This window comes from Protopterus annectens, chromosome 10.part0, assembly GCF_019279795.1.
Source record: "Protopterus annectens isolate FY-2018-M chromosome 10.part0, PAN1.0, whole genome shotgun sequence".
NCBI lineage: Eukaryota > Metazoa > Chordata > Ceratodontiformes > Protopteridae > Protopterus > Protopterus annectens.
In genome coordinates, this window is record NC_056744.1 from 1,276,663,245 (window position 1) to 1,276,679,859 (window position 16,615).

The 16,615-nt window shown below is 43.1% G+C and overlaps 1 protein-coding gene across 1 annotated transcript in view; it reads right to left on the reverse strand.

Moving 5' to 3' along the window:
• The window catches only part of SPATA6 (spermatogenesis associated 6), a 1,891,174-nt gene that overhangs the window by 1,467,384 nt on the left and 407,175 nt on the right, over positions 1-16,615 (reverse strand). The window lies entirely within an intron of this gene.

A 16,615-nucleotide genomic window follows, 5' to 3' on the forward strand; every position in this document is an offset into this window, starting at 1 on the left:
TGAGTAAGGTAAGTGTGTGATATTGACGGACTCTAGGGATAGGGGTGGGTTAAGTGAGTTAGGGTTAGGGCGCGGGTTAGGTGAGTGTGCGATAGTGACAGTCTTTAGGGTTAGGGGCGGGTTAAGTGAGTTAGGGTTAGGCACGGGTTAGCTGAGTGTGCGATAGTGACAGTCTTTAGGGTTAGGGGTGGGTTAAGTGAGTTAGGGTTAGGGCGCGGGTTAGGTGAGTGTGTGATAGTGACGGACCTTAGGGTTAGGGTTTGGGTTAAGGTTATAGATAGTTGTGTATGTAAGGTTTAGTGTGGGTTTGTGAGGATTTTGGTGTGCTTGTGCTGTGTGTGTGCATTTTGGACAGGGGATTTGTTTTGTTTGTTGATTGTCGGGATTGTGGTGTGTCGGGCATGTGAGGTTTCGTGTTTGTGAACTTTCGGTTATGTGGTGTCAGTGATTTAGTTGTCGGTGTTGTAGTGCGTCAGTGTTGTCAGGTAGACCCATTATTTTATATGTGGAGCACACAAAGTGAGCATATAATACACATGATGATCAGAACTCCAATCAAAACCAAGTTGTTAGTGTCTGAAGATAACAAAAATATTAGACAAGTGAATAAATGAGAGGAAATCAATTGCTCAAATAAAAATGAATGTCTACTTATATATGCTTCTTCAACTGTGTGAATTTTTAAGTTAATATTTCTTTAAATTCAATTTAAACTTTAACTGAATTTTTGATTGATTGTTAAAAACAAGTTATGTACTTACCATAACATTCCATCTGAGTTGTTGCTTTTCATTTGTCTTCAGTCTGAGGGACTCAGATCCAGCATGGATCCGAGTCTGCTGCATACTTCAGCATCGGATCCAAAGCTCCAAGTTCCCCCCCCTACCCATAATGCCCCTGTCTCCCTCCTCCCCTCAGATCGAGTTTGTTGCAGAACAGCAGCATCCCAACCTAGAGCAATATGCCTATAAGACTTGGCACAACCCACAAAAGACTTAGCAAAGGTAAAGCAAGCCAAGATGGAGGGGCTATGCCTATTCATCCGGTCCACTATGCAGCCCACACAAGGCATGGGGAAGGAGGGAGGGATGACTGAAGACAAATGAAAAGCAACAACTCAGATGGAAAGTTATGGTAAGTACATAACTTCTTTATCTGGCAATGTTGTTTTCATTTGAACTTCAACCCGAAAGACAGAGTCCCCAGCTACCAATAAATCCTGGGAGGTCCTCAAGGAAGGATGTTCTAGAGCACAGCTGAGCCAAAGGATGCCCTGCCCCTGGAAAAAGGTCCAGTTTGTAATGGGAAATAAAGGTTTGCGATGATGCCCAGATAGCTGCAGAGCAGATATCATCTAAAGAAACCCTGGACCAAAAAGTCGTAGAAGTAGCAACACACTTGGTGGAATGTGCCCGGACATGCCCTAGAGAAGATAAATCTTTTGTTCGATAGGCCAAAGAAATACATTCAGAAATTCATCAAGCAACAGTAATATAGAAACAGGCATACCCAAGAAAAGTTTAGAAAATGAAATAAGGTTGATCAGACTTATGAAAGGATTTTGTTCTATGCAAATAGAAATGCAGTTGCCTGTGAAAATCAAGCAAATGCAGCTTGTATTCTCCCTTATTCTGGCAATTTGGAAAGAAAACTGGCAAACTGATGACCTGGTTAAAATTAGACTCTGATGCTACCTTGGGTAAAAAAGATAGATTAGTCCACAGGGACACCCTATCTTTATGGAATACCACATAATGGGGCTTGACAGATAAGGTTTGGATCTCACAAACCCTCTTTGCTGAGGTAATTGCAACCAAAAAAGCTGTCTTCCATGACAGAAACTGCAACTCAACCATGGTCTCTGGTTCGAAAGGAGATGAAACCAGGGCCTGCAACACCAAGGTGCCTTCAAAAAAGCCTTACAAAGTTTGGAAGAAGCCAAAGAAGCGTAATTTTCACCTATGTGCAAATTAGAAATTGCTGCCAATTAAAACTTAACTGTAGAGAAGCTAGCACCATGATTAAAAATATCTCCCAAAAACTCTAAAATGGTCAAAACTGGTGCAGTGAAAGGATCCAGGTCATGCTGAGAAGCCCAGATTAAGAAACACTTCCAGTTACTCGAATAACCCTTCCTAGTAGAAGATTTGTGAGCTGCTACCAAGATCTTCTTAACAGGAAAAGACAGCCCAGGAGTCCTAATTGTCATGGGGACTGCAGCAGCCAAGCCGTGAGCTTGAAACTGACTAAGTCTGGATGAGGGATCCTTGAGAGATGTGTGATCAGATCCGGAACCGGATCTAACATCCAAGGTGGACACACTACATGAGACCACAGAGTGGGGCACCAAACTTGGCGAGGCCAGAAAGGGGCAATAAAGTAGACCGGAAGGCCAAGCATGGACTAAAGCGTCTCTGGGGGACTCCCCCAGAGAGGGGTTCAGAGCGAAATACTCACTGCACTTTGTGTTGGAAGGAGAGACGAAGAGATTGCAGCAAGGCTGACACCATTTTAGAAAGATCTGTTCTACTACTGAAGGATTCAGAGACCAATCGTAAGGCTTCAGAATAGACCTGCTGAGCCTGTCCACCAATATGTTGGACCTCGCTGGAATATGCATTGCCACCAGAAAACGGCTGGTGGAGATCGCCCATTCCCACAATCTCATGGCTTTGTGGCAAAGGGTATAAGATCTGGTCCCCCCCCTGTTTCTTGATGCACAAAACTACTGACATATTGTCCATCTGCATGGCAATAGTCCCCGGAGGAAGAATGACATGGAAAGCTTGCAACATCAGAAGCACTGCCCTCACCTCCAGGGCACTAATATGCAGACTGGTCTCCAGAGAGGACCACATGCCTTGGATTGTCCTTCCCATGCAATGCCCCCCACCTGAGAAGGGAAGCGTCCATGGTCACTGTGATTGCAGGGGAGGGAAGAACAAAAGAACGACCCTAAAGGAAGTTCGGGGATTGCAGTGACCAAAGAAGGCAGTCCTTGCAAACACAAGACAATCGAACAGGACACGACAAGGGAAGGTCTAGCAAGGACCAGTGAATGGCTAAGGTCCACTGAAGAACTCTCATATGAAGATGTACAGCTGGAATGAGAGTAATCGTGGCTGCCATGGACCCCAACGCCCGAAGAACTGAACTCGCTGGGGGAAGGCTGGCTTGAAAAATGTAATTCACATGATGACAGAGTGAAAACAGTCTGTCCGGAGGTATAAACACCCTGCCCTGGGTAGTATCTAACAGAGCACCTATGAAATTCAGAACCTGCATTGGTGCCAGCTGAGATCTGTTGAGGTTTATGGTTATACCTGGGTACTGAGCAGTCTGAAGAAGATAATCCCTGGCTCGAATCAGTCGATGCCTTGAGAAGCGGAAAGGAGCCAACTGTCCAGGTAGAAGAAGACCTGAGACCCATGCAGCCACAGGTGAGCTGCCACAACCGTCATCACTTTGGTGAACCCCGGGGGGGGGGTAGCAGTATTGAGCCCAAAGAAAAGTGCTCTGAATTGAAAGTGATTGGCTCTCAGCCGGAAGCAGAAGAACGTCCAAGAGCACCTGCTCATCTTGATATGGTAGTATGCATCTTGGAGGTCCATCGAGCACATCCAGTCATTTATCTTCGGGAAGAGCAGGTTGGACTGAAGAGTAACCATCCGGAATTTCGTGTTGGCAACCGACAGATTCAAAGTTGAAAGATCCAGAATGGGTCTGAAGTCCCACATTTTCTTTGGCACTAAAAAGAAAATGGAAAAAATGCCTAACCCAGCTTGGTCTGGGGGGACGGGCTGGATGACTCATTTTTTGAGCAGCCTGGCCATTTCTATGCCTACCTCTTCCCACTGACCAGGTGGAACATCCAGGAGGGACTCTGGGATGAAGAAAGGAATCAAGTATCCCCTGGACATGATCTGCAGAACCCAATGATCATTGGTAACAGATTCCCAAGCTGTTGGGTGCAGATATAGTCATCCCCCAACTGCCTCCAGATACGAGCAGTTGGGCAACTCTTCAGGGCTGCTACGAGGGGTCTGTCTGGGAAGTGATCCTGAAGCCTTTGGTTCCTCGGGCTTCCCTGCCACGAGGGTGGTATCTGTCATATCCCCCTCTGCCTCTAGAGGAAGGCAAATCTTGAGCATTCTGTGGAGAACCTTGAGACTTCTGGAACCACATCTTCTTAACTTAAAGCTGATTCCTAGCAAAGGATCACTGTGGAGTGGAGAAGCGGATCTCAATGGCAGACAAAGTCTTTCCATTCTTCTCGCTCTGGACTAAAGTATCACGAACCATTTTTCCAAACAAGGTGGAACCATCATAAGGGGCATTCATGAAAGATGCTTTGAAGAGCTCCGAGAAAGCACAAAGCCAGAGCCAGGTGTGACGCCTAATGGCTACACCTGTTCTAGCAGCTCTAGAGGCATCTTCAGTTGCATGTGATAGGAGCCTCATGGAAGTATTCGAGATGGAAGTGAGGGTGGCCATGCGGGAGGAAAAAAACTTTTTCTCCTCTGCCAACATGGACCTTGGGGCAGACTCAGCGACCTCTTTAACAAGGTCCCTCTGCAATCTGATTACATGTGGCAAACAATTCAGCGCACGTAAAGCAAATGTGACTGACGTGTAGGTCTGCTTCCAAAAATGATCCATAGCCTGAGACTCCTTGTCTGGGGGATGGACCATGGAGCTCTCCTGTGAGAGTTCTTTTTTGGTGGCCGCCGCAACCACAATGGCATTGACTGGAGCCCATTTGGAGCAATACAGCCTATCTGAGAGAGCGCTAAGTACTTTGTCCAGGTGCCTGGGGATAGGCTCAACCATATCTGGTTCCTTCCATGTCCTAGCTGATATAAGATCCATGGGAGGATACGCCAAGGAGGTAGAGGGTCCTGTGCCAAACGCCTCCAGAAATACTGACTCATCCGGGTTGGGCTTCTGGGTAGACCATTTGCTGTGTTGATGCAGAAGTTCCATTATGTCTCCAAAGGAGACATCCTCCAGGAGTGATAGGGGAGGAACCCTCCCCTTCCTCCAAGTTGGCATCCTCCATGAGGGACTCGTCGGGGAGTCCAAGTGCCTCCTCTTGCACGTGTGCTTCCTTGGGACCTCCTCAGGGAGAAGTTTCAGGGAGGACTTGAAACCTTTGGGAAGTTCCCATGTGGGAACCCCCTGGGGCGAAGTGGCAACAGGCTGTCCCTGAGGGGGCAGGATGGCAGACTCAGATCCAGAAAAAGAGGGAGCAAGGACAGACTGCGAGGATGAGAGTGTCAAGAGGTTTCAGAGAAACCAAAAGGACCCTCTCCACCACGTTGAAGGTAGAAGGCGAGTGGATCCCTGAAATTGGAATGACCAAGGCCAAATCCGCTACTCCCTGCACTGGGGAAGGAGCCAGAGCCAGGGCCCCAATACCAAAACCCCGAGAGGGAGAGATGACTCTGAAAACCTTGAAGTCGACGCCACCCCCTCAGATCTGACGCTGAGGCTTCGGCTCCGAGAGTTGGTCGGCTCGGAAAATGGAGCAAAACCACTCAGGGCAACAGTCCGTGTTGACGTACCTGGAACCATCAGAGCTAACCCCTCAACAGCAGGGAACCTTGGACCCAAAGACTTGAAAACCAGGGGTCGGATCGGAGAAGGAGTAATCGGGAGGAAGGAGGTCTGAATACCCCCGGCCCCAGAGAAGGACAGAGCAGGCAGGACTCCCACCTAGATCTGGGCCTGAATCAATTTCCACATCATCCTGTCCACCTTTGCTTGAGAAAGGCTCTAAGAGGACCGGATGGAAGACATCACCGACCCAGGTCTGGAATAGCACCAACGGGAGGCAGAGAGAGAGGGATCGAGCCTGAGTGGCCTCCAGCTCTGGAGAGAAGTGAGGCGACCAGAGCCGAGGGGAGCCCGGGCTAAGATCTGGCTAGGACTTGACTGGGGATTCTGCTAAGGAAGAGCATTCAGTGGACTGCTTCCTGGGTCGATCCCACTATTTATGTCAGATCTTTTCCCCGTCCCCGGCCTTCTTGGTGGGAGGTTGAGAAGCCGGGGAGGAGGAAGAAGAAGCAGAGGCCTCCGAAGAAGGGGGGAGAAGGAGGCCTTTGAGAATAAGCTTGTTCCTCCTGTCGATCAATGCATGGGGGTTGAAGCCCACGCAGATCGAACAGGAGGTATCTAAGTGGGGCACACCCAAACAAACCACACACAGAGTGTGGGCATCTGAAGGGGGGAAGTTTATGCCCACACACTGTGCATTTCATAAAGTCAGGCTTAGGAGTTTCAGCCATGGCTAACAGTGAAGTACACACTCTCACCTGCTACACTACAGGAAAGGAGAGTGAAGAGAGAAAGCAAAGTTTATTTTGTTTTTTTTAAATGGAACTGACGCCTGAGTGCAAGGATGGGGTAGGGTAGAAAAAAGGCCAGAAGAAGTAGAATAGTACAAAACAGAAGGAGAAAGAGCCTCTGAACTACTTAATCACACTGCTGTTTGAATGAGCAGCAAACGAGATCTGAGGGGAGGAGGGAGACAGGGGCATTATAGGTAGTGGAAGAGCTTGGAGCTTTGGATCTGATGCTAAAGTATGCGACCGAGTCAGATCTGTGCTGGATCAGAGTCCCTCAGGCTGAAGTTCAAATGGAAAGAACAATGCCAGATTTATTATTTAAAGCCAGGCATATTGATGACTTACCATTCTAATGAAGCCCTGAGGATAGAGGGCGAAAGCACTTAGTTAACATTAAATAAATGTTATTATTTTGTATTATTTGGATCAATTGATTTCCTCTCGTTCATTTGCCTGACCTATATTTTTTGTTATCTTCAAGTGTATTTGTTTCAGTTGCTTTTTGGTGAGTAATCTTACTTTGAGGTGAATCTTGACATCCATGTCAAGATCATAATATAAAAATAGGAAACCTGATTCTAATTTTGTAGTGCATGGAGCTTCACATACTGCCAGTTGCAGGAAAAAATGTAGCAACATGGTGTACTTTTCTGGATCTGAAAGATGTACAACATTTAACACTATCACACCGACAGAGGGCAGCAGCAAAATGTCCCCCCCGAGGAACAGACGGCTTTAAAAAGTTGTTAGACACCTCACTCTGCCACACCTTTTATTGAAAATTTTGGCAGACTGATCTAATAGTTTTTAAAGCTATTCTAGTTTCTTGTCATTCTGTGACAGACAGTACAGGATGATGATGATGATTTGGAACATAAGTGCAGAGCTCAATGCACTGCAACATGGTTATAAACAGGTTCTTATACATCATTATAGATATTCTAAAAGAAACAAACCTCACATGGCCACACTATCACATCAGGAAGCAGCTAACAGCTTTAAAGGCTGCAGCATAATTAATCAATGCCGTTTGTGTGGCAACACAAAATAAGTATAGCACTATGCTACCAACACCTCTGAAAGCTGCTACAGACTTTGCATGGCCCAAAAACCTTTATTGATGGGGGTAGTTAAAGCTTCCCATGTATTATAAAAGATTATAATCTGGCCACAAATTATAACGAACCACTATCTGTCCTCAAAACAGATATCTGGAATGACAAGCCTCAAGCTTTGCTTTGGTTTTAAGGTGAATGTTTTGCTATTGTATGATTACAGATTCAATGATAATCCTCTGCATCTTACTCTGAGGAGTATGCTGCAGGGAATGGAATATCTGAGATAATCATAAATTATATCCCCTAGAACCTTAAGAGTACAGAAAAAGCCTTTCAGTTCACAACACAGTAAAGGACAGTACTCCCAAACAATGCTCTATTTATGGATTTATAGTCCAGGCTCCAGTGTGTGGTAAAGATATGCAGCAACTTATGAGATAACTACACAGATGTCTACCACTGTCATATCATACAAACACGCACTACAAATAATCACCCTGCTGGCAGAATTTTTGATTACCACAAAGATATTAGCCTTCTTTTACCAAAAGGACCATACATTCTTCAGTACGTTTAAGAAGGTATGTTTGTCAACTGCCAAATTTTCCTTGCCAGCAGCACGGAAACATTACAGCAGATTGTCCATGAGTAGTTACTGTAACAATAAATCATAATATTTAAGACAATTCCTGCCTATATGCATCATCTGTATAAATCATTATATTTAGGCTAAAGACTACCTATATGTATCTTCTCCAGCCTGAAATTCTAAAAGTCATGGGTTCCTTTCCCTCCAATTAACTCAGCCTCCAGCCAGAGTGCAGTACTACAGGTGAGCAAGTAGCTAATTCAGGTCCTTCAGGCAGTATGGATGCAACAGACAAACAGCCCTAAGTTTGTATTATTAAACAAATTCACCATAAATCAAATTATCTATAAAAGTAATCAAGAGACAGTGGGTAGAAAACTTTACTGTTACAGTGACTAATCGATCTACTGTCGTGATAAGGAAACTCACCCACAACTGCAGGTTCTTTGCTGTAGAAAGCTGCTGAAAAGTATATCATAACATTTGGGTGGAATCCAAATAAGTACTAAGTTTTAACAGGGAGATCGAATAGGAAAAGCATACAAAGTCAGAAGAAAAATAACTCCAAGTATTGAAGGTAAGTGGAGCAGATTTCAGTATACACTGTAGTAGTATGAAGTGTTATACACTGAGGATCTGTAATCCTATAACTGAAGTGCATGAGGCCCAATGCATCAATACAGAAAATATTAAAGCCTAGATTGACTCAGGGTTTAACTATAATGCATTCTTGATATTTTGTGGCAGCCTTTGTTGAAACCATGTAAGGTGTACTTCATCTACCATTAAAAGTAAAGTGGAAATGGACTTGAACAATGTGACCCAAAATTCCACATACCAGTTTAGTCCAAACTCATTACAGGGACTGAAAATTACACATCAGCATTTTGACATTGTTTTAGTTAAACGAATTAATGCTAAGTAACTTCTACAGGCACTAATTTGCAATGTGTAGAGCACTACCTCAGACATCAAGAGATCAGAAAAGGCATCACTCAAAAGCCTTCTGTCAGTATGTACTCTAACCACTGTTCCTTTATCCCCAACAGTGATAACGACTTGCTACCACTAAAACTTTTTACTGCTTTGCAAGCTTTCCTTATTTTCATCTGAAATCAACTGTTTAAAAAATATATAAAAAGGCTTTTTAACTTTAAAACTTGGTGCTGTTGCAGCTCTCCCCAAACCCTTCCATTTGTAATGTCTTTCACCTCCACAAATTTAAAATGAGTAAATCCAAGTTACTGAAGGTCATAAGGGCTTCTAAGCTGCTTCCAGTGGTTGTTGTTGTTCTCTTTAATGTACCACTACCAGCAGAGCTCAATATTAATGTTTGACATCATTTATGTCTCTCCTATTGCAAGGCTCTTATTGTTGTCAATGAAATGTGACCACTTTTGAATAACCTCCCAAATCACACTGTATTGTAGGTTTCATATTAACCAGCTCCATTTAAGTTGTTTTAATTAAATTTTGCATAAATATTTTTATCATGCAATTTAATTAATCTGGGTTAGCTGTTTTCCAGCAGTTGTTCACTAAGGTCTTTAGTTTCAATAACTAATTTGTTTTGCATAAATATGTCCCTTTTCTCTGCACGCTGCTACCCATTCTAGGGTACAGTTATAAACTGCTGCAATCTAGTTTTTTTTTTTTTTTACAAATATGCTCTCATTCGCATCCTAGTAGTCAAATGGTGCACTTGGACTTTTAAATGCTCTCAAACTCCTTGGAATAATGTCCAGTGTCATACAGTTTTTACAGTAGCAATAATGAAAAGTGCATCTGTATCCTTGATCGTAACTTTCTCAAGTTTTTTTTTTTTTTTTTTTTATCCTTTTGATGACCAGGCTAGTCCCACTAAGCTAGTAACCTCTTTTCAGGGGAGACTCAAGGTAGTATTTATACTACTTCACTCTATCAAGTCTTTAACAAAGCCATTGATTCAGTGCCTCACAAGGAAACTATGAAAACAATGAGGAAACAAAGTAAATTAATTTATCTGCAGATAGATATATTAACTCATTTAGTGGAAGAAAGCACAGTTGTGCAAGATCTTACCATTAAATAAATGTCCTGCTTCTCACTGTTGCAGTATTCTTCACTCTTGGGATATCCTGCCTCTGGTTAGCATACCAAAGTCTTTATATCTTCTTAAGTGCCATACATCAGACAGATATATATATATATATATATATACATGCACCTTATACCTTGTATATAGGACATGTGACATATGAACTCCTAATCCTCAGAACTGAAGTGCCCCAGAAGAACCAGAGCAACTCCAGAAGAAAACAATACCATGTACATCAAGGAAGGGAAGAAGGAGGAGAAAACAATGCAAGAAAGACCCCCTCAGCAAGAAGGAAGGCAACATAAAGTAACAGGGGGTAGAAGGGAGGAACAAAATTCTGCAACAGTGAGAAGCAGCACATCTACTGTTATGGCAAGATCTTACACATCTGTACTACGTCCTTCCTTATCACTGTTGAAGTAGTCTTCACTCTTGGGAGAGTACAAAACTACTGAACAGTATGGCAGGAAGAAGTCACAGAAGAGTCTTCCAAAAAGCCATGAAGGATGGCCTTGGCAAAACCTGTCCTGGCCCTAAAAATTACATCCAACTTGTAATGTTTGGTACAAATGTCAACAGAAGCAGCTTCCAAAAAGAATCTAGTATCCAGACCCTTGAAAATAGCACCAGGAGAGGCCACTGCCCTCATAGAATGAGTATGAACAGATGAAGAAAGCTGCTTGCCAAGAAAAGAATGACAAAAAGAAATGGTCTTAGCCAAGAGGAGATGGCTTGCTTGATTCAAAGACAAATCATTAACCCCCTTAGGCATAAAAAAAGGACTGGTATGAAGAGACAGCCTATCATTGTTAAAAAACAAAAAGGGTGCAACTGTCATGAGGAACTTAGCTAGGCTTAAAACAGTCCACAAAGGCAGCTAGCCTAGTACTTACCTATGAAGCTATGAATGCTTGAAGTTCAAAGACCTTCTTGGGAGAATTAACAGTCACCAACAATACAGTCCTCCATGTACAATGTTATAGGGAACAGGAAACAAGTTCAAAAGTAAACTGACTCAATTTCTCAAGAACAAAATTAAGGTCCTACGAAGGAGGAATAGGCTTTCTTGGAGGCCGAATATGAAGGACCCTTTCAGAAAATGCTTGACTTCAAACCCAGAAGTCAGAGGTGGAGTCAGAGGAAGACAAGTAGAAATGCCTGACAAAAGATGAATATGCCAAGCCAAAAATGAGCAACTCACATACATAAGAAAGGACCATAGCAATACTCACAGAAAAATGGTCCAGGTCATGCTTGAGACAACAAATTATGCACCTTATCCAGTTAGTCACATAGAATTTTCTAGTAGTGCGTTTTCTGGCCTCCTGCAAAACTTGAAGCATGTCCTCAGGAAATTGGAATCTGAAAGGAATCAAAACCCTGGCACCCAAAGTTTCAAGTGAAGCATGGGCAAGTGAGGGTGAATGAGAGATCCTTATCTTGTGTGAGATCCATTCTGTAAAGAAGCTTGCGAAGACTGCCCCTGGCCCAATGAAAAAAGGGGAACCAGAACTGTCTGGGCCAAAGGAGAGTCACTAGCAAGATTTTGGGCCTGTCCCACATGATCTTGTGAAGGGCCTTTGGTAGTACAGGAAGAGGGGAATAAGGCACACAACCGTCCTCTTCTAAGAAAAAGATATGGTGTCCACTTTTCAAGCCAGACAACTTGGCATTCAAACAGAATTTGGGAAGTTGTCTGCTCAGAGGGGAAGCAAAAAGATCTACATCAAGAGTACCCCACTGATGTAAAGTCCAGAAACATGTCCTTATGAAGCATCAATTCATGAGGATTTCAAAAGATCTGCCACAAGACTGTTATCTGAAGGAATGTAAACTACCTGAAGAACCAAGTAATGGCAGGCTGCAAAATACCAGGCCTAAAACCCAGCCTCCAAAGAAGGTACGATTTTGTGGCTCCTTGTTTGTTGATGTACCACATGACTATGGTATCATCTGCAAAAATCTTTAGAGGATCTGGAACACAAAGAGAGCGAAAGGCGTGGAAAGCTACAGTTAGAGCTCTCATCTCCTTGATGTTGATATGGTCTGCCAGTTGTCGATGGGACCAAAGATCCTGGACTTTGAGACTGCAGGAGGAGGCACTCCAACCTTGATCGGAAGCTTTCATGTACAGCTCTTGAGTAGGGAGAAGAACCTGAAAAGGCAGACCTGCATTCAGGGAAATCTGGTGAATCCACCAGTGGAACTCAAGCCTGAGAAGGATGGCACTGCTGGAGCCAGTCTTGAGACACCATTAAAATTTCCTTATATGAAGTTTGGCAAAGGGAAACATGGAAAGGGTGGATACCATGTATCCTAGACCTCAATGAAATTCCCTTGCAGGAGGGACTGGAAGAAGAAAAAGGTGCTGGAAATAAGCAGTCAAAAAGAGGACCTTGGGAGAAGAGTGACAAGTCATCACTGAAATGGTCTGAATTCTGCAACCCAGGAGCACTTGGTTCTGACAGGCAGTCAACATAGACTTAAGTTCGGAGTGAAATGAAGATACTGAGGAAGAAGCTGCTGAGAGGGAGTTTAAATCAAAAAGATCATCCAAGTAAGGGAATATTTGAATTCCCTGAAGTCAGCCGAAGGCTACGACAAAGGCCAGACATTTGGTAAAGACCCTCAGAGCAGAAGAAAAAACAAGACAAAGCAAAAAACTGATAATGAGAGGAAGAAACAGAGAAATGTAAAACTTCTTGAACAAAAGGTGAATAGGAATATAAAAATCAGCTTCCTTCAAATAAAGGCATACCAGAAAAGCTTGAAGGAGCAACAGAGGAAAGTGTCTGAAGAAAAAAACATCCCGAAAAAGGGGACCTTGAGAAAGGTGTTGAGAACAAGCAGGTCTAGAATGGTCCTCAGTGACCCCTCCTTCCTTGGAACCATAAATGTTTTGTAATAAAAACATGTTCTCTGATGAAACAAGGGGACAGACTAGATGGTTTCCTGTACCACCAGATCATGAAAAAACAAAGGAAAATGTGAGAGCTGACAAGGATGAGGCTGAAGAAGGCCTCTGAATGGAAAAATGGGTTTCTAGACCATAAAAATAACCATTCTGGATAACGGAAAGCACCCAAACATCAGTGGTTATCTGCTGCCAAACAAGAAAAGAAAGAGTCAACCTGAGGGACAGAGAAATCTGCCCAAGGGGTAGCATTGGCTGAATGTCAAACAGAAGCAGATTTGTCAGGGAAAAGTGGTTTTGACCCTTAGAACTCTGAGAACCCTTGCCTGGAAAAACTCCCCTAGAAGCACTCTTGCCCCCAAAAGGCGGCTTACACTGCCTACAATCAAAGGAAGGCTTAGCAGGATAATTTCTCTGAAACTTAGGAACAGGACAGACAAAGACTTGTTTCAAATCCTGCATAACTTTACCTTTATACTGAAGGTACTGAAATAATACAGTAGCAGTGCCAAAGAGATTCAGTTGTCTACGTAGGAGTCTAATAATTTGGCCTTTATGTCTTCAGGCAGAGCTTGGAGATGCAACCAAGAATACCTCCTCATTACAGATACGGATGTAGATGCCCTGAAGGACATAACTGCATTTAACAGAATGACAAGCTACCTGAGAAGCAGAGCATAACAGGGAAATGGCAGAAGGCTTACCCTCCAAATCAGGCACATCAGCCAGAATATCCACAAGGTTGAAGAGTACAGTTAGGACATACCTAGGCATATGGTTGGTAATTAACAGCCCTGAAAACTGAGGTAGCACAAGTGTATCCTTTTTTTTACCACACCTATCCATGGCAATGCTGTCCTTATTATAAGGTAAAAGCTAAGAAGAGTACAGTAACTTGGATGATTTATCAGTGCTACAGACTAAAAGCAGGGTTAGAGGAAACGCTTTTATACAAAAACATTTGAACTTCAGGAACTTTAAAGAGCCTGCCTGCCTTCTTCTGGGCAGGAGGTTGAGAATCAGGGGCCCGAAAAGCTGCAGTGAAAGTATCCTAAAGGGCATTCAGCACTAGAAGGACTGCAGAAGGCCAAGGATGTTTACAAGAGTTCATAACACTTTTGAATGTCAGAAACTTGGGAACAGCTCCACTTAAAATGTTCCCCAAAATATAATTCGTCCATAGGGGTGTCAGGTGAAAGTGAATCTGCCTCAGACCACAAGGCAAGAGGAGGGTGAATCTGAGAAGAGTAAGCCAATGACTCCTTACCAGAATCTAGTTCTTCAACAGATGAATCAAGTCCATTTTGGATGTTTAGAAGGAGTGCAAGACCATGGAACAGAAGCAGGAATGAAGCTGTCTACCTGCATGTCTGCTGAAGCTGTGCTTACATCTGGTACAGCTGTGGAGGGGGAACCATGGAACGTTGAAGGGGCTTAAAAGCTGTAAGAGCATTGGAAAGCCTCTGAATTAAAACCTGCCATTATTTGTGGGGATCCTTAGCCACAGGTACTGCATGCCTAGTCCATTTGTAAAGGAATATCAGCTTTAACAAATCTAGGATGTTCAGACCCCCTGCCTAGATTCAGTGAGGATACCAGGCACCTCTTCCTTGACAAGTATTTTGGGAATCCCCCTAGGCCCCTCAGAAATAATTAGCCATGGTTCCCCCTCCACATCTATAGCAGATGCAGGTACAGCTTCAGAAGGCATGCAGGTAGACAGCTTCATGCTGGCCTCTAACTTGGTCACGGCAGACGGAGCTGACATTACGGCTGGTCCTCAGGATCTTCATCCATCCCAACAGAGATGCCTGGTGTAGGCTGGACAGCAGCAACAGAATCAGTACATGCCTTGCTGGCTTTCTTCTTAAGCACTGTTTAAGCATCAATGCAGGCAGACTCATCCTGAGCTAAAAACTTCAAGTGCCAATTCTCCAGATCAATGGAAAGAAACAATGGTGGGATGTATGAAAAATCTCTCACTGCATACAGTTGTGTGTAGCACACTTTTTTTTGTCTATCTTTATGGATAATCTGCTTTCCACAATCACATCTTTTCTTCCTGGATGACATGTAAACTACAGTAAAAGGAAGAAAACAGAAAGGAAGGGAGAGACCACAATGGGGCACTTATCCTTAGAAGGCTTGGTAGTTGAATCAAAGATTCAAAAAAGATTCAAAAGAAACTTTACTGTCATTTAGGAAGCACACGTGCTACCTAAACGAAATTTTGAGTGTCAGATCTTTTACAAGAAAAAACAAACACAAAAAGGCAAGACATGATAGGTATTAAAGAATAAACAATAACTATAGTACAAAAAATGCCTAGGTAGTGACACACACATGCTTGTACACCATTTATATATACTTTACACGCTGACAACTAGATGATTAACACATGAAAAGAAAAGTACACTATATTCAGAGGTGAGATTGGGTAATATTGCACATAAGGAAGTGACTGGAATTGCAGTTGAATGACAATATATTAATTTTAGTATGCAATAAATAGAATTACTGTATGGAAAAAAGGAAAAGAATGAGAGAGTAATAATCTATTATAATTTTGATACATCCAGATTAATGTCTGCATAAATGAGTCTTATTGCAGTTGGAAAACAACTTTTCATGAATCTGGAAGTACTGCAGCAGATACTCTGTAACCTTCTACCAGATGCAAGTTTAGTGAACCAACCATACACTGGATAAGAACGGTCACTCAGCATCTTGCGAGGCCTCTTTTTACATCTAATTTCAAAGAGCTCCTGTAAAGTAGGAAGACTAGTGCTCACAATCTTTTCAGCTGTACTTATTATTCTTTGCAGCTTCTTCTTTTCGGGTATTGTGCTGTTACCAAACCATACAGTGCAGTTTGCTGGTAATAATGCTCTCGATGGCTCCTCTGTAGAAGGTATTTAAAGCATCCACAGAGAGCTTTGCTTTTCTAAGCCTTCTTAGGAACTGTAATCGCTGGCGATCTTTTTTAATTAGCTGGCCTGTATTTGTACTCTAAGAAAGATCCTCTGATATATGTACCCCCAGGAACTTAGTAGTTTGGACTCTCTCCAATTCTTCACTGTTGATCTTGACAGAGCTTTTTCTGAAGTCAATAATGATTTCTTTTGTTTTATTGACATTCATGTCCAAATTGTTACTGCACCATTCAATCAGGGAGTTGACCTCATTCCTATACCCACTCTCATCATCAACAATTATGAGTCCCACCACTCGGGTGTCATCTGCAAATCTGATGATGTGGTTGTTGCTAGTTTTCACAGAGCAGTCATGGGTAAGGACTGTGAACAGTAGAGGACTCAGCACACAACCCTGCGGTACTCCGGTGCTCATTGCAATACTCCCTGAAATATTGTTACCAGCACATCTCCTTTGTGGTCTTCCAGTCAGGAAATCAAGTATCCAGTTGCACAGCCCCTTATTTATGTGAAGGTTGATAAGCTTTTCTATAAGTTGTATAGGAATCACCGTATTGAATGCTGAGCCAAAATATATGAACAAGAGCCTGGCATAGTTGTTGTTCTCCTCAAGATGCTCCAATATGAGGTGAAGTGCCACTGAAATGGCATCAGCAGTTGATCTGTTTGCCCAGTAGGCAAACTGAGGCTGGTCAAA